This window comes from Carcharodon carcharias, chromosome 11 (genome assembly GCF_017639515.1).
Source record: "Carcharodon carcharias isolate sCarCar2 chromosome 11, sCarCar2.pri, whole genome shotgun sequence".
Classification (NCBI taxonomy): Eukaryota; Metazoa; Chordata; class Chondrichthyes; order Lamniformes; family Lamnidae; genus Carcharodon; species Carcharodon carcharias.
Genome location: NC_054477.1, coordinates 72,392,591 through 72,418,097, shown reverse-complemented (window position 1 = coordinate 72,418,097; position 25,507 = coordinate 72,392,591). Strand labels below are relative to the sequence as shown.

Here is a 25,507-nt window from a genome sequence, read left to right as displayed (position 1 = left end):
GTACACCTACAGTGCAAAAAGGAAGAGGGTTCCAAGTTTTGATCCAGTGACAGGGAAGGAACGGTGTTATAGCTCCAAGTCAAGTGTGTGGCTTGCCTGAGAGCTTGAGGTGGTGGTGTTCTCATGCGTTGGCTGCCCTTGCCCTTCTAAGTGGTAGATATCGTACATTTGGATGCAAAGAAGCCTTGGTGAGTTGCTGCAGTGAGTCTTGTATATGGCACACACTGCTGCCACTGTGCATCTGTAGAGGAGGAAGTGATTGTTTAAGGTATTGGATAGGGTGCCGATCCAGGAAACTGCTTTGTCCTGGATGGTGTCAAGCTTCTTGAGTGTTGTTGGAGCTACACTCATCCAGGCAAATGGAGAGTATTCTGTCACACTCCTGACTTGTGCCTTGTAGATGGTGGGCAGGCTTTGGAGAGTCAGAAGCTGAATCACTCACTACAGAATTCTCAACCTCTGACTTGTTCTTATAGCCACAGTATTTATATGGCTAGTCTGGTTTAGTTTGGGTTCTATGGTAACCCCAAGGATTCAGCAATAGTAATGCCTTATAATGTCAAGGGAGATGGTTAGATTCTCCCTTGTTGGAGATGGCCATTGCCTGACAATCTTATGGCATGAATGTTACTTGGCACTCATCAACCCAAGCCTGAATGTTGTTCAGATCTTGCTGCATATCGGCACTATGGGTCACTTCAGTATCTGAGTCGCCGCCAAATGGTATTGAATATTATGCAATCATCAATGAACATCTCCACTCTGACCTTATAGTGGAGGAAAGGTCATTGATGAAGCAGCTGAAGATGGTTGGACCTAAGCACTACCCTAAGGAACACCTGCAGCAATGTCCTGAGACTGAAATGATTGGCCTCCAACAGCCATCTTCCTTTATAGTGGGTATGAGTCAAACCAGTTGAGAGTTTCTCCGATTCTCATTGACCTCAATTTTGCTAGGGTTCCTTAATGCCACACTCGGTCAAATTCTGACTTGATGTTAAGAGCAGTCACTCTCACCTCACCTCTGGAATTTGGCTCTTTTGCATATTTAAACCAAGCCTATAATGAGGCCAGGAGCTGAATGGCCCTGGTGGAACCCAAACTGAGCATCGGTGAGCAGGTTAGTGCTGATAGCACTGTTGATGACACTTTCTATCACTTTGCTGATGATGGAGAATAGACTGTTGGGGCAGTAATTGGTCAGAATGGATTTGCCCTGCTTTTGATGGACAAGGCGTACTTGGGCAATTTTCTGCATTGTCAGTTAGATGTCAGTGTTGTAACTGTAAGGGAACATCTTGGCTAGGGGCTCAGTTAGTTCTGGGGCATAAGTCTTCAGTACTGCTGCCAGGGTATTATCAGGGCCCATAACCTTGGCAATATCCAGTGCCTTCAGCTGCTTCTTGATATAATGTGGAGTGAATCAAATTGGCTGAAGACTGGCATCCATGATGATTGGGACCTCAGCAGGAAGCCAAGATGGATCATCAACTTGGCACTCCAGGCTGAATATGTTGCAAATACTTCAGCTATGCCTTTTGCACTGATGTGTTGGTCTCCCCTGTCATTGTGAATTGGAATATTTGTGGAGCTGCCTCCTCCTCCGATTAGTTGTTTAATTGTCTACCACCTTTCACAACTGGACTGCAGAGCTTAGATCCAATCTGTTGGTTGTGGGATCACTTAGCTCTGTCTATTGCATGCTGTTTCTGCTGTTTGCTCTTCTGCCCATTGAGCCTGAGCCAGCCCTCTGAAAAAGAACCCATTCCTCTGTCCTTTCACTGTAGAAAATGTTTTTCCTTCAAGTACTTGAAGTTCCCTTTTGAAAAGCATGATTGGATCTGCTTCACTATCCTTTCAAGCAATGTATTCCAGGTCACAATCCCTCACTGCATTAAAAAGTTTTGCCAATTACATTAAATCTGCGTGTTCTGGTACTAATCCCTTCCATCAGCAGAGCACTTTTTTTCTGTCTACTCTGTCTGGACCCCTCATGATTTTCAAAACTTCTTTCAAATCTTCTCTCTACCTTCTCTGCTTTAAGGAGAGAAACCTCAGCTTCTCCAATATGTCTGCATATTTCATATTCCTCATCTCTTGAACCATCCTTATCAATATTTTCTAATGACTAAGGGTATCACATCCTTACTGAAGTGCAGTGCCAAAAGTTTTGGCTGGACCAGTGTTTTATAAAGTTTCATCAGAATGTTCGTGCTTTCATACTGTCTGGCCCAGATTTTTGCCCAGAGCCAGGGAAATGTGAGCCTAGCCCTTTTGTAGTTTCCAAACCTGATCACCGATCACGATTTCATGCTGGTTAGCCAATTAACAGTCAGCCGGCGTGAAAAACGCGCTGAAAGGCTTAGCACTGCCGGGATGGAGGCGGAAGGTGGGCAAGTGCTGAAGTTAGTGCAGGAGCTGGGGAGCACTCACCGAAAGTTCTCTCAAGGTAGAGAGCTGCCTCAGGTAACTGAAGAATTTAAATACCAAAAATAAAGATTGTAAACACCGGGAAAAATGCCCACACATCAGAATCAGTCACCATAACATATGGATGATGAAAATTCTGCACAAACATCTTTTTTAAATTAATATCGGAAACCTCATCCCTCCCTTGTTTTTCCATTTTGAATACTTGTGAGGGCAAATCTAACGAGCACTAATGCTGTGAAGGATGAATTCCTGGAATGTGTATGAGATGGTTTTCTAGAGCGATATGTTGAGGAACCAACTAGAAATCTGGTTATTTTAGATCAGTATTTTGGAACAAGAAAGGACTAATTAAGAATCTTGTTGTCAAAGAACCTTTAGGGAAGAATGACCATACTATGATGGAATTTTCCATTAAATTTCAAAATGATGCAGTTCAATCCAAAACTAGGGTCTTAAATCTAAACAAAGGAAAATATGAAGCTATGAGGGGCAAGTTGGCTAAGGTAGATTGGGAAATACATTGTAAGGAATGATAGTAGACAGGCTAGTATTTAAAGAATTAATACATGGTTGTAAGGGGAGACTGATTAATGGGGACCATGGGATACTTGGTGTAAAACCTAAGCTGCTAAAACTTGAGAGAAGCTTGTCTGTGAAACAAAGAGTCATATGAAAGATCTAATCAAGAGGAGATGAGATCAGCAGGAGAGACAGAGAGGCATATGACAATGTGAATAAGGAAAAGTGAGATCAGGGGAATAAGGTGGAAAGATTTAATTAAAGATAAAGCAGCTGGTCAAGTGAACTTTTTGTAACCTATAAATTGACTGCTCAAACACTATACTGCAGAACCCCTACTCATGAGAATGGGGCTTCTCCGTGCATGCTCATAATAAAGATCACTTGCTTGAACAAGACATCCAACTCTCAAGGCATTTTTGGGTACCGAGGCAAGCCCTCAACCTTTCATGGTTTACAATGAATATACATTCATTTATGGTGCAAAAACTCAATAGAAAAAGTGAGTCAACCATGGTTAACAAAGGAAGTTCAAGATTATAGTAGATCAAAGGGTGAGGCTTACAAAGTTGCCAAAAAATGTAGTAAGCCTGAGGTGTGGGAGCATTTTATAATTCAGCAAAGGAGGACCAAGAAACTGATAAATAAAGGAAGAATAGAATAGGAATGTAAACAAGAAACATAAAAAGACTTTAAATCTTCTACAGGTATGTAAAAAGAAAAAGATTAACAAAGACAAATGTGGGTACAATAAAGGCAGGGACAGAAGAACTTATAATGGGGAATAGGGAAATGGCACAGAAGCTAAATAATTACTTTGTGTCTGTTTTCAGGGAGGAAGTTACAAATAATAGTCTCAGAAATAATAGAGAGTGGAGGGACTAGAGGGGATTCAATTAGTATAAGCAAATTAGTAAATTAGAAATTAGTGTATGAGTAAAAAGTAGTGCTGGAGAAATTAACGGGACTGAAAGTAGATAAATCCTTGGGACCCGATGATCTACATCCCAGAATGTTGAAAGAAGTGGCTATAGAGATAGTGGATGCACTGTTGGTCATCTTTCTATGGGGCAGAAAATTCTATGGGGCAGAAAATTCTATGGGGCAGAAAATTCTGTTCGGCATACTGGGGAGGGCCCTGCATGCCAACGCGTAACATGACGCATGTCATTTCAATCTTTATTTCGGCATGCATGCATCGGAGTCAGCTGCGCGCCCGCCGAACTGTCAAAGGCCTGTTAAGGCCATTAATAAACTAATTGGAGCAATTGTCAGGGCTGCCCGTCCAACCTTAAGGTGAAGAGCCCAGGCGGCCTTTGCATTTTTCATGAAACCTCATCCATGGTCAGGATAAGGTTTCATGAAGGATTTATAAATGAAATAAAAACTTTAATCAAAATTCATAAACATGTCCCAGCTCATGTGACACTGTCACATGAGGGGACATGTGTAAATGATTCTTAACTTTCCTTATTTTGAAGTTTCAAATTGAACTTAATCTCCCTGAGGCAGCTCCGTGCCTCAGGGAGATTTCTGCGCTCTTTCCCACGCATGCATAAAAGAGCACAGGCTCTGACTCTCCCTCCTCCCCCTGCTGCACAGGTAGTGCTGAGTGCTTCTGGGTGCACATCACGCTGGGCGGGCCTGAATTGACCCCCCCACCCCATGTAAAATGGTGGCATGCAGCTGATCATGGGCGGCAATCGGCTCTGCGCCCACCCGCGCCCACTCCAACGAGGGGAAATTCTCCCCATAGATTCTGGAATGGTGCCTGCAGATTGGAAGGTTGCAAATGTAACCCCACTATCTAAGAAAGGAGGAAGAGAGTAAATGGAGAATTACAGACCTGTTTACCTGACGTCAGTCATAGGGAAAATACAAGAATCTATTGTAAAGGAAGTGATAACTGGACTCCAAGAAAATAATGATTTGATTGGGCAGAGTCAACATTTATGGGAGGGAAATCATGTTTGAAAAATCTGTTAGAGTTTTTTGAGGATGTTGCTAGTAGAACAGATAAGGGAAACCAGTGAAAGTGGTAAATTTGGATTTTGAGATGGTTTGGATAAGATCTCACACAAGAGGTTAATAAACAAAATTAGAGCACATAGGATAGGGAGTAATATACTGCATGGATTGAGGATTGGTTAAATGACAGAAAACAGAGAGTAGAGATAAGCGGATCATTCTCAGGAGGCTGTGACTAGTGGAGTACTACAATGATCAATATTTGGGCCCCAGATATTCACAATCTATATCAATGATTTGGATGTGGCGACCAAATGTAATATTCCCAAGTTTGCGGATGACACAAAACTAGGTGGGAATGTATGTTGTGAGGATGATGCAAGGACACTTCAAGTGGATTTGGACATGCTTAGTGAGTGGGCAAGAATGTGGCAGATGGAATATAATGTGGATAATTGTGAGGTTATCCTCTTTGGGTGGAGGAACAGAGGTGTAGAGTACTTTTTAAATGGTGCCACAAGATCTGTAGCCAAGGGGAGGGAATTTCTAAATCCTCATACTGAGGCTAGATTTTTCCAGCACCCCACCCCCCTCCTCCCACCCCCATAGCAGGTTCCCTCACAGCAGGGCGAGCGAGCCACTGAAATCTCCATTTACATCGGCAGGACCGGAAGATGCCACCGGCATGAGGGGCTGGAAAATTCTGGTCTGAGTATTTGATCAAGTCAGCCAAGAAGAAAACTGGAGGCTATTATGCTCAGGTAAATTAGGTAATCAGGCTGATGACATGTCAAAAGTGGAATCTGTGACAAAAGTATAATAATTTTTCATAATATTTTTCTGGTTTATTGTGAAGTAGTTTTATGCGGGTAAGTATAGTTGGGTCTGTCTGTGTGATTTAATTACATTTGGATTCAAGTAAACCGCAAGCTTGAAATCATCAAAAGAAGCTGGGTGCTTGACATGCTAACGAGTAAACACGGATGCTGGTTTAACATGTAAGATATGAAGAGAATTTGCATTTTTGGATGAATGAAGAGATTTGGATTTCAAAGGGATCTTAGTCTGTTTACAACTGACCAGATAAGCAAGGCTAAGGAGTATGTTTATTTCTCCCAAAGATTAGTTACAATACTGGCAACATGAAAGTTTTTATATTATGAGGAAGATATACTTTCAAAGACATATGGAACGATAGACTGTATGTAGTAAAAAGAGAGCAACATATATAAAAGAGAATGAAAGTTAATGTTGAAGAAGGTTATGTAAGATCTAACAGGAGTGTGTGAAATAGCATTAATGAAGCCTCCAGCCATTTGTGCATGAGTCTACTATAAAACAAAACTGAAGTTGGGGAAAAGCCATTTGGAATTCCGCTGTCTAGTAGATATGTGTTAACTGGCTGGTTCTGTTTTAAATCTAAAAGCTACTTTGGACTGATGCCTTAAAGGGGTAACTGGGGGTCAGGTTAATTAGGAATTTTAGGAGCTATTATAGTAGTAATTGTAATCTTATTCATGTGCTTGAAATCTTTTATTTTGTTAATAAATATTTTAATTTAATTTTTTAAATCTCTAAAGGCCTTGGTGGACTTATTACTCCTGAATTCAGTGCACACATCTTCTCATAATAAATACAAATTGCAAAACTGTTGTGATAGCGCAACCAAGTTTCCCTCGTGGATTTGGTCCACCTGGCACACATCATCTGTCATGTCATAACAAGTCCAAATGAGGTTCCAGGCCGTACTGTTCCCCCAACAACCTGAATGTTTAAAATATTTTTTCTTTCAGACTCCTATTATAAAGTGCTCAATAGGCCATAAATAAAATTCAGCACCCAGCTACCTTGGCAGAGTGACATCAGAGTTTATTATGATGGATGCGCTAACTGTGTTGTTAGCACTCTTGCCTTTGAGTCACAAAGTTCCAGATTCAAGTCCCACTCCAGGGCTTGAGCACAAAAGTCAAGTTCCACGCTCAATACAGCACTGAGGGAGCAGTGCACTGTCAGAGATGTGAAAGATACCATGGCACTATTTTGAAGAAGAGCAAGGAAGTTATCCCTGGTATCCTGGCCAATATATATCCCTCAATCAATATCACAAAAAAACAGATTACTGGGCCATTATCACATTGCTGTTTGTGGGAGCTTGCTGAATGTAAATTGACCTCAGCCTTTCCTACATTACAGCAATTACACATCAGAAGTACTTCATTGGCCGCAAAGCACTTCAGTGGTCATGAAAAGCACTATATAAATGCAAGTCTTCCTTTTCTTTCTTGCTTTCTGTGTCCCTAGTATTCTGATGGTGCTATTGAAATTCTGGCTTGGACTCGGTGGGCCAGATGGCCCCTTTCTGTGCCATATTGACTCTAATGAAGGAACCTTTCCCCTGACTTCAAACAGTCTGGGGAGATCAGAGCCCTTTTCGACAATTTTTCATGGCAATTATAACAGAAGTTCAAGGGTAACCCTTTGGAAAATCTATGCCTAATTTTAAAAAATCAAAATGCCTGGTGTGGAGTTCATGTTGCAAGAGAAAATGAACTTCATGCCTTAAGCACTCACATCCTCTTTCTGTAATTTCAAAATCACTACTGTGACCAACTTTGCTGTTGTGTATTGCAATAAAAACAATCTAGGCCCATATTTCAGTCTAACTCCTCATTCTATGCATTATATATATATATATATATATATATATTGAGGTTGCTGAGAACTTTCAACATTTCGAGGACTGGTTCAGCTTTACTAGAGCGGTTTTCATATTTTGCTATTTTTCACACTTCATATGTATGAAAACAACTAAGACTTTCATTATACAAAGCACCATTTGCCTTCTACCAGACTTTACAAGACATTGGTTTCAATTTTAATTAAGGGTGAGCAGCGAACATGCTACCTGTGGAGTGAGTGTCAAGGCATGGGCCTGGGGAATTTTAACTCCTGGCCCACCTGTAAATTGAGCACACCAGACCTTCGCTTGATGGTGCCAATGGTGTTAAATGACAGAGTCATATGCCATTACACTCTTGTAAATGATGGTAACTATTCAAATAAATATTTGCCTGGTATCTGGTTTGGGAAACTTGTTAGGTTGGGCTGGTATTTAGTAAAGATAATGGTATGACAACATATCCAGAAATACTCTTACTTCCCTGAACCAACGAGTTTCTTAAGCATTCCACTCAAGTACCATAATGTTGCATGAACAAAGCTATTTAAATGTTGTGACTTGATTCATGTACAAACTATTAGTTGTACAGTCAAATAAATAATAAAACACAGGAACTTTTTATTTCATTTTGTAATGGTGTGCTTTCCCCTTTGCTCACTCCTTTATTCTCTGAATAAAACTTTGGCCAGGAAATTAATGCCCAAAGTCAACTTCTCCGTCAAATTCTCCATCCGCCGACGATGATTCTTGGCATAGGTGGAACCAGGAGATCCCGGCTTTTAATTTAACTTTTTTTATAACTAATGTCAACTATCATACTCATTCAAATTAGCTTTTTTTTCTTTTCTGTACAAGTTTAAAATCCTCTATTTTTCCTTCTTTTGCTCAGTTTTCTAGCCTCCACTACCCAATATGAAGATGGAAAAGACTTATAAAAAAAATTGCATTTAATTTTCCACACGGACCCAAGTTAAATGGTTTTCTTCCATGCAGCACATTTCTATCGTTCCAAAAACCAGGTCTTCAAAGCCATGTTTTAGCCTTGTGATTAAGAGAGTTCTCAAGAGTTTTAAATCACCGTTCAATGTATTCTTCCATGCTGAAACACAATAGAGCTCTGAATCAATGAACAATTGTGCCTGTTACAGCTCTTTGCTAGAACAAGTCAGGGCTAATCCCACTGTCCATTGTCTCAACATAGCCCTCGACATTGCTCTGCTTCAAATATTTACTAATTTTTCCTTAACCATTCCCTATCACAAAATATTCCATGCTCTAACAATGTTTTAGGTGAAGAAATTGTTTCTAACAATTTAATCTTAAATTCATTACTGACTGCTCAGCCAGAGGAAATATTCCTTGCCTATTGACTCATAAATCTGCATAATTTTTAAATCTGTATTAAATGTCCTCTTGGCTTTCTCTGTTCCAATGCAAATAAGATCAACATCTTAATTCTCTCCTCATAACTGTATTGTCCTCAGAATTGTGGCATAAACTCTGTGCATGTAAATTGGATTTCTGGCAAACTTACAGTGGCAGAGCTGGAGCAGTCAGAGGAAATTCCAGGCTTACATCTCTCGCTGTACATTCACATCCTTAATCATGTTTTTGTTGAATCTATATTCCCATTGCTTCTTTTTACTCCGAACATAAATTACCTCACACATTGTTAATTGTATATTAGTTGCATGCAGGTGGTGGACATTAATTGGCGATTCATTTGAATCCCTACAAATTGACACAGATTGAAACAGTGGTTGTTGTGCTACAAAGTGTATGCATGTAATATGTGATTCTGCAAATAATAAAAAAGTTTGTAAAGTTTAGCTTCAGTTCTATCCTTCATCAACTGTCTTTCTGGAGTATTGTATAACACACTGGTCCATATTACATTGTATATTCCCCAACTTTCTGACCGTTTGCCAATCTGTCTAAGACTTTTTGAAGTTTATCTTATCTCCTCCATGTTTGCCAAATCCCCTATTTATATGTCATTGGCAGATGTTGAGATAGTTCTCCCTATTCCCAATTCTAAATCATTTATAGGAAAACAAATGTGAATTTAGCACTGACCTCTCAGATACACCACTTCCAATCCTTCTTGAGCATAAACAACAACCAGTTATTCTCCTTGTTTCCTGTCCATCATTAAATTATGTAATCTAAGAGTTTATTGAAAATTGATGCTAATCTAGTTGACCTGCATTTACCAGATTTAGACTTCTTTTCTTTGTTGAGCAATAATGTTAAATCAGCAACTCTGTAGTCCCACAGCACAATTTACATTCTTCATGAGGACAAAAATGTTGTGAAAGAAGTGGCTTAAATATCTCTTGATGCAAAAGGAAAAAATCTCAGCCATCAAAAAATAAACAAGAACATGACATCGGATCCTGAAAGTCCAGCTCTCAGCTGTGATCCTAGTTCACATGCAGAGACAACCAGATCAGACTGCAATGGGCTGAATTTTACATGCTGGAATAGGGACTGATGCTGTCCCACGCATGCGTAAAATCCAGTGTGATGACATGGGCTCGCAAACTCAGTCTGCCATAATGTGGAAGTTGGGCAGATACTAAAATTGGCAGTTCACCCGCCAGTTTTAAAAAGCTAATAAACAAGTGTTCAAGTTTAGGAGTTAAATTATTTATCAGGAAGTGTTACAAATGTCAGTATAAAGGCTACAAGAGGGACTACAGCTGATTTTACCATAATAAAGCTGGGCAACCTTGCTAGTGCTGGCAACTTAGTTTTCCATTCCTGAGAGAAGAGGATATGCAGGCAGTGCTGCAAAGAAAATTGTGCAGTGCAGCATTTGTGCCGAGCATCGCTGTCGCTAATGGGAATTGTACATTCAGTGGGAGGCTCCTCCGCCAGAGAGGAGGAGAAGGAGAAGGAGGAGGGCAGCTGGCCAGGGACAAGTGCACCCTATGGTCCAGCAAGGTGAGCAACCTGCTGCAGAGTAAGGGCCTCTGGAAGGCAGGCAACAGCAGCAACAGAAAGCAGATAACGGAGAAGGCAGTATCCTGCCAATACAGTATACTGGACAAGGCTGGCATACTTACAAATGAAAGAGCACCAGTGCCTGAGAAGACTCTAACTGTCTAAGGAGACATGCTGGCTGGGGAGATCACATTCAATAACATAAATGGACATCCAATGCCTGTGGCCTTGAAAGTCACAGTGGCCCTGAATTTTTTTGCCACCAGCTCCTTCCAGGCTCTACCTGGAGACCTGTGTGGGATAACGCAGCCAGCTGCACATCACTGCATCAAGGTGGTCACAGGTGCGGTTCAGGTGGGTGCACTAGTTTATTTCATTCAGTGTGGACAACGCCAGTCAGGCTTAAATAGCCAGAGAGTTCGGTAGCATTGTGAGATTTCCAAAGATGCAAGGCAGACATGTAGCCATTAAAGTGCCTTCTGGATAGCCAGAAGCATTTGTAAACAGGAAGTGATACCATTCCATTAATGTCCTGCGTGTATGCAACCACATGCAATGGATAATGTAGATGTGTACTTGGTATCCTGGCAGCAGTGATAATGTCTACATCCTTAGACACTCACAGCTGCCAGGGATGTTCAGTGGGCCAGAATATTTGGATGGCTGGCTTCTGGGGTACAGAGGATACCCTCTAAAGAGATGGCTTATGATGCCGGCACAGAACCCATGGACAGAGCCTGAGAGTAGGTGCAATGAAAGCCAGTCATCCACCAGAGGCCTCATTGAGCAGACCATTGGCCTGTGATTCCAATGTCTGAGTGGATCAAGTGGCACTCTACAATATGAGCCTGTGAGATTGTCATTTATGATCTTTGCCTGCTGTGCTTTGCACAACCTGGCCCGACCTAGAAGAGGATGATCTGATGGAGACAACCCCGAATCTGATGAAGAGTCTGATCTGAATCTGAGCAACGGCAGCCAGCTGCGCTGCTCCACAGGAGACTCTGAATGCCAGGAGGCAAGAGATTTTCTTATACTGAGAAGATTCCAATAGCAATGTTTCTCTAGCTCAACGATATATTCTCGCCCCTTCAATGGGTTTAACAGCGTTATGACAACTTCAGCCTCCAATGTATGATTTCTGGTGTAGCTGCCACAATCCTGTGCCAGGGGTGCTTTTAAATGGGTGGCCCGTGACCAACTTCCAGCTCACAGCTTGCCCCCGGAAGTCCCGTCCTTCCATTCCCGATTGGGCGAGATACCCACCGTCCCTCTCTGCTGTTGGCTGGCATCTCACCTGGTGCCTGCAAGACACATTAATGGACATCTTTCAATGGTGGGGGTCAGTAACCCACACCCTTCCAGGTTAGCCTCCCGCTCATCGCCAAGCAGCGGAAAATTTAGCCCAATGTCTTGTAAAACAATTTATCCTCAATAAATTTATTAATTGAAGAGCATTTACTTGGTTAGCATGAATATCATGATAATACTTAATCAGAATTCACATATTTTGACCTTGGACAATACTTTCTACTAGCGTCCAGCAGGAATTGGAGAACTCCCTGGATTAAGATGCAAGTTCCCTCCAGTGCTAGTGGCTTTGAAGGACTCCCTAACTTGTTCAAATACAAGTTATTTTTGGCTTGGCCTAAATAGCCAAGTAGTTATGGTACTGGGTTTGTAACCTCAAGATCAAGAGTTCCAATCTCACACTGGCAAACTATGAAACAATGTAACTTCATCTGAAACAGATGGAAACAGGTTTGAACTTGAAACATGGAAGAATTTCTAGCCAGTTCTGTCTTGTTCGTATGCTTTAACCGCAGGGGTGACCAGGATCTGGGACGTGCTGGGTGGCGGAGGACTGGGCTGGATGCTCCCGCAGGAGTTGGCATGACGTGCATCTGTGAGTGTCCAGGTCGCAGCCGATGCCATCCAAGACCTGAGAACGGTCGTGCTCGGACCCGATGTTATTTTGGGTCTTGAGGTGGCCCAGGTGCGCGGTGGTCTTCCGTCTGAACGTTCCCCTGTTCGGACAGAATTCCGCATTGGCCCCAAGCCCCGAACCCTCCCTTGGGTACAGGTGCCCCGCAATATGAGCCGCCTCGGGGACATGCCCTCCGTGCCTTTTGGCACGGCAAAGAGGGGCTTTTTGTACGGACTGCTGCTGCACACCTTCCATTTTCTCGCCCTTGTCCGTCGCCCGGACACGCCCTGGCGTGCCTTGTTGCCGTCCGGCAGCGGAGGCCCCCAATGGGAGGCCCTCTACAGAGGTGTCCTCCCACTTTCTATCGGGGACCTGGGTTGGAGGGTGTTGCATGCAGCAGTCCCTTATAATAAGAGGATGCATAGGTTCACGGAATCTCAGGACACGTGCCCTTTTTGCGGTCTTGTGGAGTCCGTGGACCATGTATACATAGGGAGTTGTAGGCTGCACTCCCTTTTTAGTTACTTGAAAAACCTTTTATTGATGTTTTGTTTGCACTTCAGCCCCATGCTCCTGATCTATGGGCACCCGGTGCGGAAGGGGGTCGGGAAGGAGGAGGACCTCCTCGTGAACCTGCTCCTGGGCCTGGCCAAGTTGGCCATTAACAGGTCCAGGCAGCGGGCGATCGACGGGGGAGTCCCACCCGATTGTTTGTCCCTCTTCCGTGGCTACGTTCGCTGCCGGATGTCCCTGGAGAGGGAGCACGCGGTGTCTGCTGACACTCTCGAGGCCTTCCGTGCTCGGTGGGCACCGCGGGGACTGGGGTGTTTTGTTGACCCCTTTAATCACATTTTGATTTAAAGTTTGTAAGGTTCCTTTAAACTTTGTCCTTGGTTTTACAACTGACCTGAATTAGGGGCTGTGCCTGATTTATCCCAATTTTGTTGATTTGGTTTTCATTTAAAAGATTATCAAGAGTTCAAATCTCACAATGGCAAACTATGAAACAATGTAACTTCATCTGAAACAGATGGAGACGGGTTTGTACTCGAAAGAGTTACAAGTTATTTTTGCTATCACATGCAGCTGTGACTGCCCATCATGTTCACTTCATTGCTAATCTAGGGCGAAATGGTCCCAGATTTGCACTAAGTGTGGTAGCGGGCGGGAAAAAGAGCGTTTCACCAGCCAGCCGCAATGGCAGCTTTTCACTTCATTTTGTCCAGCATTTGGAGGACTGTTGGAGGCCAGAAATCTGCTGAGTCCAAGTCAGATGACAAGCCTCTGGACTCGGTCATGTCACAGTTGCTGCAGCTGCAAAGGCAAGCTCGGGAATATCAGGAAGGGATGTCTGCCGCACTCCTCAGATTGCAAGGCACGATGGAGGAATCCATCCACCTTCAGCATGCAAAGGCACCAAGGTCAACACTGGTAGGATGGAGGCCGCCGTGGTGACCTTGGTCCAAGACATCGGCCCTGCACTGCCGCTTGGGCCGAAGTCCATCACTGATGCCATAGTTGGCCTCCAACAGCATCAATGCAAGAGGGGTGTGGTGCAACTCGATCTCACTCTACCTTCCCCTTCTCCTCAAGGAGTCAGCCAGGGGTTCCTCAGGAACCCATAGGGAGGAGGATCAGCGGGTGCACATCCCAGGGCCATCCATGCAGGTGACTCCGGGAGCGTCCGGCCCATCCAAATCCCCTCTTCTTGTGACCCCAGGAGCTCCAGCTCCACAGGCCGAGGAGGGTGCCACTGCCACACAGCAGGAACCCAAAAGCAGGCCGGGGCCCTTCAGGTCTTGGCCCTCCAGAGGATGCCCGTCAAGATCATCAGAGACAGGGCATAGCAGTCAGTAGGCTGCCTCCACCTCCACTGTGGTTGTCGGGGGAACACCGAGACGTAACGGCAGAGTTAGGAACGTTAAGTAATTGCACAACCTGGGCACTGGTGTTAACCACATGTACATAATGTTCACTATTGTAAATAAACTCCTTGCCTATGGCTCCTTGTTATGATGAGCAATATTCGTGTCACTCAGATGTGAAACCTTGGTAGCCGCACAAGATAAAGGCAGGTGTCTCAGTCCAGGGCCTCTTCCCTGTGCAATGTGTAACCTTCAGACCAAAGTGATGGTCCAGCCTCTCACTCACTGGACACATTACTGATACCTGCATCTCGGTGGTGTTCGTCATTGCTGCCAGAATGTCGTGGGCAGACATCACAGAGATCCATCATTCTCTCTGTGTGCTCTCAGCATCTTTGAGGTGGGGCTGGCTCACATCTCTTCAGCATTTGTGACTAGTTTCTCTGTGCTTCTGATAGGCTCAGGTGTTGAAGGTGCACAAAGGATCAGGTGCTTGGCAAGTTTCACAGCTGCATCTCTATGATATGACCCTGATCACAGAGCACAAGCAAACTATCCTCGGCCAGACAAGAGTCAGATATTCTCAGAGGCTGTGTGAAGTTCTATGGGTTACCCTCACTGCATGTTGTCATCATCGTCCACGAATCTAGCAGCTATCAGGGCCTCCTGAACATGCCTGCCTCATCTGGCCAGCACAAAGACCTCATTGCCATCATCCTCGCCTTCAAGGATCTCCTCACTCTCATGCCTGTCCACATGATCCTCATCAGAGGAGATCTCCAACTCCTCCATCTCCTCCTCAGCCAGCTCCTCTCCCCATTGCAGCGCCAGGTGGTAAAGGGCACAGCAGATGACGATGATGCATGACACCCTCTGTGGACTGTATTGCAGGTCTCCACCAGACTGGTCCAGGCACTAGAACCTCATTTTCAGTATCCTGATGGTTTGCTCCATCAAGTTGCGAGTTGCATCATGAGCCTCTTTATACCTTCGCCCTGCTGCAGTCTGAGGCTGCCACATGGGTGTCATCAGCCATGTCCTCTGTGGGTAGCCCTTGTCCCTGAGGAGACATCCCTGCAGCCTCTGTGGACTTGGATGACATCAGGGATCTGAGACTTGCCAAGGATGTCGGAGTCGTGGACACTCCCTGGGAACCGTGCTCAGCCCTACAGGGAGTGCTTGTAGTGGTCGCACACCAGCTGCACATTCAGCGAGTGGAATCCATTGCAGTTGACATAGGTGACCGCGTATTGTGATGGATATCTGGGGGCCATGTGAGTACAGTCAATAGCACCCTGCACCTGTGGGAAACCCGAGATCTAGGCAAATCCCAGCGATCTCGCATCCTGGCTCTCCTGGCCCCAGCGAAATGCACAAAGTTGTGTGCTCTCACGAAGATGGTATCTGTGACCTCATGGATGCATTTGTGGATGGAGGTTTGTGAAATCCCACAGAGGTCACCTGTGGAGTCCTGAAAGGAGCCACTGGCATAGAAATTGAGCATTGCAGTCACTTTCACAGCCCTTGGCAGTGGATGCCCTCCATGTCCCTGTGGAGTCAAATCCTTCCAAAGTTGAAAACGTGACTGACCAGTTCCCAAAATCTGTGCAGTCTTTGGCAACACTGGTTCTTGGTCATCTGCAGGAATAGAAGGCGGTGTCTATGGACTCTGGGTCCAGCTAGGCACCGACAAACAATGGCTCACTGTGGCTCTTTAGTAGTATGAACCCCACCCTTCTTCCTTAGGGTGCTGCTCCCCCCTCTGCCCAGCCAGGTCCCCCAATCACTCTCTTCTCCTTCGTCTCTGCTCTCTGTAAGCCATGTGTGCATAAAGCCATTTGTTGTGCGTCCTAACGTGGCCATGGAGCCTGATTGCAGACTCATGTGGCTTTCCACAATGCGTGCAAGGAAAAATTATTTGATTTTGTTTAGACTGCCCAGTCTTTCTAACTTGCCTTTTGTCCTTTGTTGCCTGTATTGTTTGGTGTTTGCAGGAAATAACACCACTACTTCAGGTTGCTCCTCCAGTAGTTCTTTCTTGTGCAATTTTCTCCAATCCATTGTGGATGTGCCACATTTCCTGAGGTTCGCTTTTAAGGAGCTCTTTTGAACTTTAATCTTGGCCTACCTCACAGGCAGCGTCCAAGTTTGAGTTGTGAACACACTTAGGTATTTTATCATCACTCATATGTACTACATGTTCACTCCATCTGAGCTCGGCTCTGATGAGGAGTGCTCGAATTCCAGACATTTCTGTTCTTTGAAGTGCCTCAGCGTTGGATGCTTTTTCCTCCCACGTGATGCCCATGATGTTCCAAATGAATCTCATGTGGAACCTGTCCAACTGTTTACTATGTCTGGAGTAGGTAGTCCATGTCTAACAGGATGCCTTGCACTACCACAGCTTTGTACACAGCAGGTTTTGTTGTAAGTTTGATACATCATTTCCTCCACAGTCTCTTGTGTAAACAGGCAAATGCTGGGCTTGTTCTGGCAATTCTGTTTGTCACATCACTCTCAATACAGACATTTCTGGAGATTGTGTTTATGTGATAGTTGAAGTTATCTACAACCTTCAGGATTGTGTCATTCATAGTTATAGCAGGTATAGTCAGAATTTGGTAGTGGTTAGTGAAGTATCTCTGGTTTCCTTAAGTTGATGGTTAGCCCATAATCGTCATTACCAGTAAGGGAATACCATTCCTCTGCTACTTCCATTAAGGCAGCTTTTATTTGTGCCACTTGAGAAAGGATGGTTGGAGATAGGCATTCCCCCTCATATGTGCCCGCATACTATCCTCACCTAGTTTGGCCTGCAAACCAATGCAGTTACTGTCGTGTGGCTGCTGCCATGCACAAGCAGCCACGTGGAGCCACAGGTGAGAGCTGAGCGAGTGTCAAGGACCAGATGCAGTCATCCATCCAACTATGAATATAGGCTGCACCTGACTCCTGCAAAAGGGGCCACCTCTGACATGTACCCTCCACACCCTTACTGGTACTGGTATCCTCTTATTGGGGCTGAACACATTGCAGCACAGCAGTGTGGACAACTGTAAAGTTCATCGGCACAGGCACAGAAGATGCTGCAGATCATCCACTGCAGTCAACCAGATCACCAGTTGTCTTGACTTCTCAAGCCACCGGGATCAGATGAGCAAGACTGAGAGAGTCAGGCTGGCCAAGCACAATCCATCTTCACTGTAATCAACTCACACATAGCTGTTTCTTGTGTGCGCATCTTATCGATCATGCACTACCAACAGAAAAATAGTGGCCAGTATGCTCTGCTATCTCCTACCCGACACTTTTGAAAAGCCTTAGGTGCTCTTGGCCATCAGAGTCAGGTCACCTATGCACCCTGAGCTGTGCTTTGTTTTAAGAAACTATTATTTTTATAGTTATCTCTATCAACTGTCTAATACCCTACTCTAGCATATGCTTCCACCATAATTTTTTTTAAAAATGCAAACTATTTATTACAGCCAAGGCTTCATCCTTCAAGATTGGATTCCTTCCTTCATCCCTGATGGATTTTATTTTCTTATCAGCCAATGCTTTCAAGAAGACCTGGCTCATTTCTTGTTGTCTTTTTCAGATTTCCTATTGGCCTTCCTAATTTCCCCTTTCACCACTGCACTACATTTTCAATCTACCTCATAATTACCTTTAGTATTGTTAGTCTTAATTTTATCATGCGTTTTAATCTTTCTATCCCTGGAACTCTAGTCCCTGGTTCATTTCCTTTCCACCTTACAAGAATGTATTTATATTCTACTCCAGGCATCTCATATTTGAAGATATCTAATGACCTGTTGACCTGTTTGCTTAGTTTTCTGCCCAGGTTACCTGTTTTGACTTTTTTCCACTCCAGCATCTTTATATTTGACTCAATTTACATTGGCTCATTTTACATTAAAATCAGCTATTTTGTATTTGTTGCTTCCCCATTATTTTAACAATCTCGTATTTCTTATTTGCCCCACTTCATTTACCAAATCAGGCAATGCTTGTTTCCTTGTTGGACTGAGAAACATTCTGGGGGGAATTTTACACTCCCATGCTAGTGGATTTGAAGGCGTTGAGGATTGTTGTGGGGAGTTGGGGGGGGGTGGGGGAGGGGGGGGGGGGGGGGGGGGGGGGTGGGGATAGTGGGGGGGGGGCGGGGGGCTGCTGGGGGGCGGGTAGGGAAGTTGGGGGGGGTTGTTGGAGGGGGTGCAGGGGTGGAGGGAGGGCTTGTAAAATGAAGCACATAGCCTGCCAACCACCTACCTTCACCTTCCGACCGCTCTCCCATTTTACGGCAAGCAGTGGAGGCATTGGGAGGCCTGTCTACCCTTCGGCCTATTGAGGCCCTTAAGTGGCCAATTAACAGCCACTTAAGTGCCTCATCCCAGCCCCAACGTTATTTTGCCTGTGGCAGGGGGAGACACACATCAAGCAGGTAGCCTGGCAGCTTTAGGGCTGGTGTCAGGCAAGTGGGGGGTACCTCCTTTAGGGATCCCCGTGCTCATCGGGAGCCACCCCTACCAAGGTCATACCCAAATTAACCTCCCCCCAGGCTTCTCAAACCCAGCCATCCAAACCTCTCACTTCCCTCACTGGGACCTTTGATTCCTTGAGACTCCAACACAATCCTGGAAGGTTGACAATCCTAACCCCCAAGTCCCTCTGTTTCTAAAATTGAACCATTTTGGTTTATACTGGCTCTTTTCATTCTTTATTCCAAAATGCATCATTTCCTACTTCTCTGTATTAAATTTAATCTCCCTGCACATGTCACCAGCCTCTCTATGTCTTCCTGAAGTCTGCTACTATGCCCTTCACTGTTATGCCCTTTATACCCAAGTCCAAGTCATTAATATATATCAAAAACAACAGTAGTCCTAACACTAATCTGACACACACTCTCATCCCCATTTAGTGACCCAGATAGTGTTCGTCATTAGTGAGTCAGAAGGTTTAACTTTTTGGCTTACTCCAGAGACTTCAGCATCAAATCTAGTGAAGTAGTGATGGGGTTCTACACTATCATAGGTGCCATGATGGACTGATGGGGTGGGCACAGAAGTGTGCAGGTGCAGAATTTCATGCTGCTGGTTGGTGTGCTGGTTCACCAGACGTTTCCCTGCACCACACGTTTCCCCCCAACTCCACCCTGAGGCAGGATGGGACGGCAGCGGGGCTACCCAGCCACAAATGGCAGGATAGGCAATTCAATTAATTTATTAAGGCCTATTGTTGAACACTGACTGAAATTTGACCCTGGTGCAACATCCATGCCCCATCAATGACAACAATGTTCGCCTGGCTGGTGAGGCAATATTTTACTTCAAATTTTAAAAAATTGTAGAGAGAGCACTTCCAGTTTGGAGTGCCCTCTCCCTCAGTTAGCTGCAAAGGTTATTGGCTTTCCAACTTTGAGCGATGCCCACCATGCTTAATTGTTTGGCGAGCCTATCCACTGGCCACTAATTGGCCAATTCAGGGAAAATCACAGATGAGTTCCTTGCACAATGTGGCCTTCTAACCCTCATTTGAGCCTGATGGTGGGGTCCTGAAGCTTGTGGGGAAAGGTCTGCCCCATTTCAGATTAACTGTTAAACCTGTCCACTCAGGTGAGCATGAAACTTCCTGTGGTATTATTTCTAATAAGAGCAGGACCTGTTGTTCTGGTCAATATTTATCCCTCAATCAATGTCCCTAAAGCAGATTATCTGGGACTACCACTTTACTGTTTGTGTGCATTTTGGCTGCCATGTTTCCAACGTTACTGACAACACTTCAAAACAAATGCTTAATTGGCACTAAAGTGCTTTGAGACCTCCTGTGATTGTGAAGGCAAAATATAAATTCAAGCCTTTCTTTTCACTTGATGTCAGCAGACACCTGTCTATTGGTGGTTCTATAGCCATGCCTAGAGTAACACACAAACAACTTCTGCAGCAGGGTAACTCTTACCACAGATGAAGGTTAAGCCCCTGAAGCAAAATATTTGGCATGCAACAATGTCCATGGTGTCCTTCTAAAAGGTTAGTGATTGACGAGTCTTTCTCCACTGTAGGCCTGTTCCTTAACTTCGGGTCATTTTATCTTATATGTAGTCTTGAGATATAAGTTGAAAGAACACATGCAAATTGCCATACAAATTCAATTTTCATGCAAATGTGTGTGTCAATAAGTGACCTTGCATCATGCGGTTAGGTGTGGTTGCAATAATTTCATGTTTAAAGCTCTTGTAAGATTTACTTGTGGTTTTAATTGTACATTGCACATTGAATATTGTGCCCTGCTGAAATATGGATATACATAAAATGAAAGAGTTGTAAAGTTTTTGAGAGCTTGCTATGGACAGGCAATAAATGTTTACAGGCAATTATGGGTCTATTATCTTGCAGTTATTTTTCGTGTTTCTTAAAGAATTCTGTCTTTAACTTCTATTCTTAGGGTCTACACAAATTATAACACCTGACCATCAGTTTCTCATAGCCATGATGCACCGCTTCCTTACAGTTGTTAATCAGAGCAACTCTCATTGCACTGACCACCTTCAGGTACACATGCCCCTGCTGGTCAACAAATGGGTCATATGGTGTGACACTCTGTCACTTGCACAGACTTCATTTTGTGGTTTACCTTCACTTCATTTTTGCCTTGCAATTCATTACCTCTTTCTCCCTCCCTTGCTCAATGTTAATAATGGCTGACAAATATTTAAAGTCTATTTTGAACCTGTGTAACATTTCCCCTATATGCAGCCACTTGTCTTTAACTGGCCACATCTGGTTAAATTTGAACTGCTGGCTAATTTTTTCCATATTTGCTGTAGACTACCTTCAAGGGCAAAGTCAAAGTCAAAGCTATGTGAGAGTTTATGCTTATTATTCAAACAGGCTGTTATTGAGTTGCTGGCAGTTAATCTAGCGCAATTTTGGCTAACTTTGCATTAGGAGCCGCTATTCTGGCCCCATTACAATGGGATGGCAAAATTCGGCCTTTAAGTGCATGTTTGGATATCCAGCCTTATAGTGTTCTATATTCTATATCACTTCAACAATCAACAATAATTCAGCATGTTAAATACAAAATTAACCTCTCCAGAATAAACAAAGTAAGTAACAATGTTAGAACCTTTCTATTCTTATTGCCTGAATTATTTTTCTATGGCGAGGGGTAAGTGGGGGAGTGAGCTATGTTGTGCAATATTATAACTGGAATGTGTTTGGAACATAGTTGACATCATGCTACTGAAGGGAAAATTATGTAAGAGGAAGTATATTCTGATGATTGTGCCGATTGTCTTGCATTCTCAACTTTGTTATTTTCTTAGACAATTTTTAATTAGAGAACTTTTGCACATACCAAGTATTAATCCTTTTATTCGAGTGAGTGAGAAGGGGCTGCACTGGTGACTGGTAAAGGTGACTCGCAGGATCCACCTGTAGTTAGTGTCATTGCAGCATTCATTACCTATTTACAGGCCAATTTGGAGCAACCTTTTTTCCACTGTGTGTTCCTTGCCAATTATAGACTGATTACAGCAAAAGTGGGCGGGTACTAAATTAAGAGAACAAATAAACCAGCTTTGCAACTTAGTCTGTAAGGATCTTACCTTCATGGCAGTGAAACAAATTTCATTCAACCTTCTTCAACAAGCTTCTGCCTTCTAGACTCTTGAGAATTATTCATCCAAAGGTAGAAAATTTTCAAAAGCTATGATTGGAAGAATTTACTTTCACAAGGAAAAAACTCTCATTTAAATGTTATTTGTGGATGTAAATAGTAAATTTAATTTATACATAGCTGTTAAAAAGCACTTAGTAATTACTATTATTTCTGCTTCTGATGATAGTTTGTCTTATAATTTTCTTTATGGTCTTGTCATAGAACATTATACTTCATCAATTAAATAAAATTGGTAACTATAGTAACCCAAGTTAAGACCTGCTGTGGAGTATTTTGTGTTGGAAAGCAGTCATATGTCCCAAAGATTCAGCTTTTTTACCTCGGTATAAGCTTTTGTTTAAGTCTCCAAGTCTAGGTGTTGAGATTGAAATGTGATGTAGATAGTTGCATCACGTGGTAGAATAGGGTGTCAGACACCATATGTTGTGGTAGTATGATCGTCAACATACTACTCTACCCATCTTGAATGTGAGGAAATACTAAGTGGAGACAGGCACTTCCCAAGAAAGAAAGAGGTGGGAAACTGAAGAGAGAGTTACTGTCCTATCTCCCTTGTTGAGGACTGAAAGAAACAGATAAGTTAATTGGCTGTGTGTGTGTGTGTATACAAACATAAACTGCCAGCAATGCTCCTTTCTGGCCTTAGAATAGGTCACCTGATTGTTTTCTTGCAGACGTTGTAGGTATTGGGACGAGATTCAAAAACAGAAGATATAATTAAAAGTAGTTAATTATGAAAGAACTGCACCCTAAAAGCAAAACAGTGTTAATTTGTGTAAATCATATTAACAAAATTACGGTATTAACATTTGTGTCTCAATCTCATTCTGACAATTGTGACCCATTTAGTTCCTGATTCAAACAAATTTTGTAGCTGTTTACACTGCATCTACTAAGCATAGAAAAAGAATGAAATTTGACAGGCTGAACAGGTTCAGAAAACACTGTTGCTTTATTTTTTGAGAGTCACAAGCTGGTTGAACATGAATCAGCCAACCTACCTTAATTTGCATAAATACCTTGTTTGATGTGACAAAGGTGAACTGAAGCAGGAAGTGTTTAGAGATAGCTTCAATTCATACTATGGATAAGGATTCAGGTCTCACTCTAACCAGCTAGTAGAAGATGGGCTGTGTATAAAGGGATGAGTTATTCTTCTAATCTGCAGCAGTCCGGATCATAAGGAATAGTAAATCTGATAATTATAGATATTTCAAATACCAGTAATAAAAATGTGAAAAGAAACACTTATCACGGATAAAAGATACTGCCAGTACATCAACTTCCTAATTATTCAAACCACTTCCAATTAAGGATACTGCCTCCTTTGTGACTGACACCCTGAGCGCCTTATTGGAGCTCCCTCTATTGACCAATGACACCTTTATGCTGCCTCGCCTTATTTGCATTCCATTATGTATTTAGACATTAAATATTTCAAATATAAAGCAAAAATATTTGACTTGACATATAATATTGTTTATAACAACCTTAGCTTCGATCTCCCACTTACATGTTGAACGACTACAGATAAACCTCAGGAAGACAGGTGTAGGTATAGTGGTGTAGAGGTCACATTACTTGACCAGTATTTGCCAAGGCCTGCACTTGTAATCTGGAGAATTCAAGTCTCACCAGAATACTTACCTGGCAGGGGAGAGACCTTCATCGCGTTTCTGCCAGGGAAAGAGCAATGACTATAACCAGTCAAACCCCTTACCATGGGGTACCTAACACCTTCCGAGTCATGGTGAAGGGCAGTGAGCAAGGAACAGGAATGGTTAGGACCTTCTTCACCAAGAGGATCCTATTCAAGCTGTGTGGTTTCGAGGCTGCGGAGATCTACTGCCTACAGGATTTCCCCAGCGCTGGTTTCTTTGATGTGACTTTCAAGCACGTGGCAGCTTGTGTCAAACTCCTGAAGGTGTTTGAGGAAAAGAAAGACCTGCCAGAAATGAAGATCCTGACGGTGGAGCCGCTCTTTGTTCTACCGTTGCAACGAGAACGGGTTGCGACGGTGCATCTGTACAACCCCTACGTCCCTGTCGCTGATGTGCTCACCTTCCTTACCAGGTACTTCGATAAGGTTGGGAGCTGCACTGAAGTTAAAGATAATTTGGGGATCTGGACATGTAAACGCCAGGTTAAGGTAACGCTCAAGACCGACGGTAAGGGAGCCATTTTCCACCCCCCTTCTAGATTCGCTATCGGGGGAAGCCGTGGGTACCTTGTCTACGCTGGGCAACCCAAACTTTGTCGCTCATGTGGCAAGTCTGATCATGTGGCAGCCAACTGCAATGCTGTCTTCTGCAAGAACTGCAAAAAGGAAGGGCACCAGACAAAAGATTGTAAACAGGCTAAGTGCTGCAACCTGTGTGGCGAGGCAAGTCACCTCTACAAGACCTGCCCCAAGCGTTGCCGTACTTATGCACAGGCAGCTAAAGCCAACGAGGGGGAAGCAGAAGAAATGCCTCGTGTCACTCCAACCACCAAGGCCCCCAGGGAGAACAACAGGACAAAGGAGGACACAGAGAGAGACAAGGTGGAGGAAAAGATTGGGGCAACAGACAGCCCCCTGAACCTCCCACTCCTCAGGAGAGCAAATCAACGGAGGAGGAGAAGGCAGCAGTGGGAAAGCGGCAGGGGGAGTGGTAGCTGGTGAAGAGAGCAAAAAGGAAGAAGGGGCAAAAAAGAAACCAAGCCTCTTCCCAGACAAGAGTCAAGAGGCGTCTCCTATCCGACACAGATAACAAGAGCAGCAGCTCTTCGGATGAAGAAGTGCCAGGGCGGCGCCAACAGAAGAAGCGGCAAAACGCTAGGGAGTTGGAGGATGAGACACCCAAGCTCCAGAACATTGGAGAAAATGAGGAGACCAGCGCACCCCAACTTTGCCCACAACCTGAAGAGGCCAGTGCACCACAACCCCAGGAAACTGGGAACAGTGAGGCGCTCAGCACACCCCAGCTCCGGAAAGCCAGGAGCAGCAACGCCCCAGAGGGGGAGAGGATTGGAGAAGCTTCTCCAACAGAGGACATTTCAAACCCCGCTCTCTGCACGGACCCCCAGATGCCACCTGAGCAGAACACGCCAATGGGGAGGTTCAGGACGCTTTCCTCAGCCCATCCCAAGTGAAGCAATTTGAGCACACTACGGGCATGAAGGAGCAGACCAATGGTCTGGAACTCTCAGAGACAACAGGTTTGGTAAGCAACTAACTGCTTTAAAATGGGTGTAAAGATTGTATCCATAAATGTGCGTAGCATTAAATCTACTATGCGATGTGTTGCGACCTTGGACTACCTTGCCGAGGTCAAAGCTGACCTGTTGTTTCTGCAGGAGTGTGCGATACCGCACCACAGCTCCTACAGGCAATGGTCACGATGGTGGTCCCATGGGCCATCGATCTGGTCGGGGGGAAACGACTCTCGTTCCTCCGGCCTGGGGATTCTGCTGCGGGGAGGCAGCTTCACCGTCACCCAGGTT

The 25,507-nt window shown here is 44.0% G+C and overlaps 1 protein-coding gene across 3 annotated transcripts in view; it reads left to right on the top strand.

Moving 5' to 3' along the window:
- Nucleotides 1-25,507, top strand: part of LOC121284474 (PC3-like endoprotease variant B) — an 893,918-nt gene that overhangs the window by 9,456 nt on the left and 858,955 nt on the right. Inside the window, exon 1 of one of the 3 annotated variants that reach the window (XM_041199979.1) lies at nt 21,938-22,033. The exons of 1 other annotated variant lie outside the window; for it this stretch is intronic. The gene's annotated coding sequence lies outside the window, so the exon portion shown is untranslated. Of the gene's footprint in view, nt 1-21,937; nt 22,034-22,453; nt 22,540-25,507 lie in introns of those variants that run through there. One more of the 3 variants, XM_041199980.1, reaches the window with a different exon arrangement.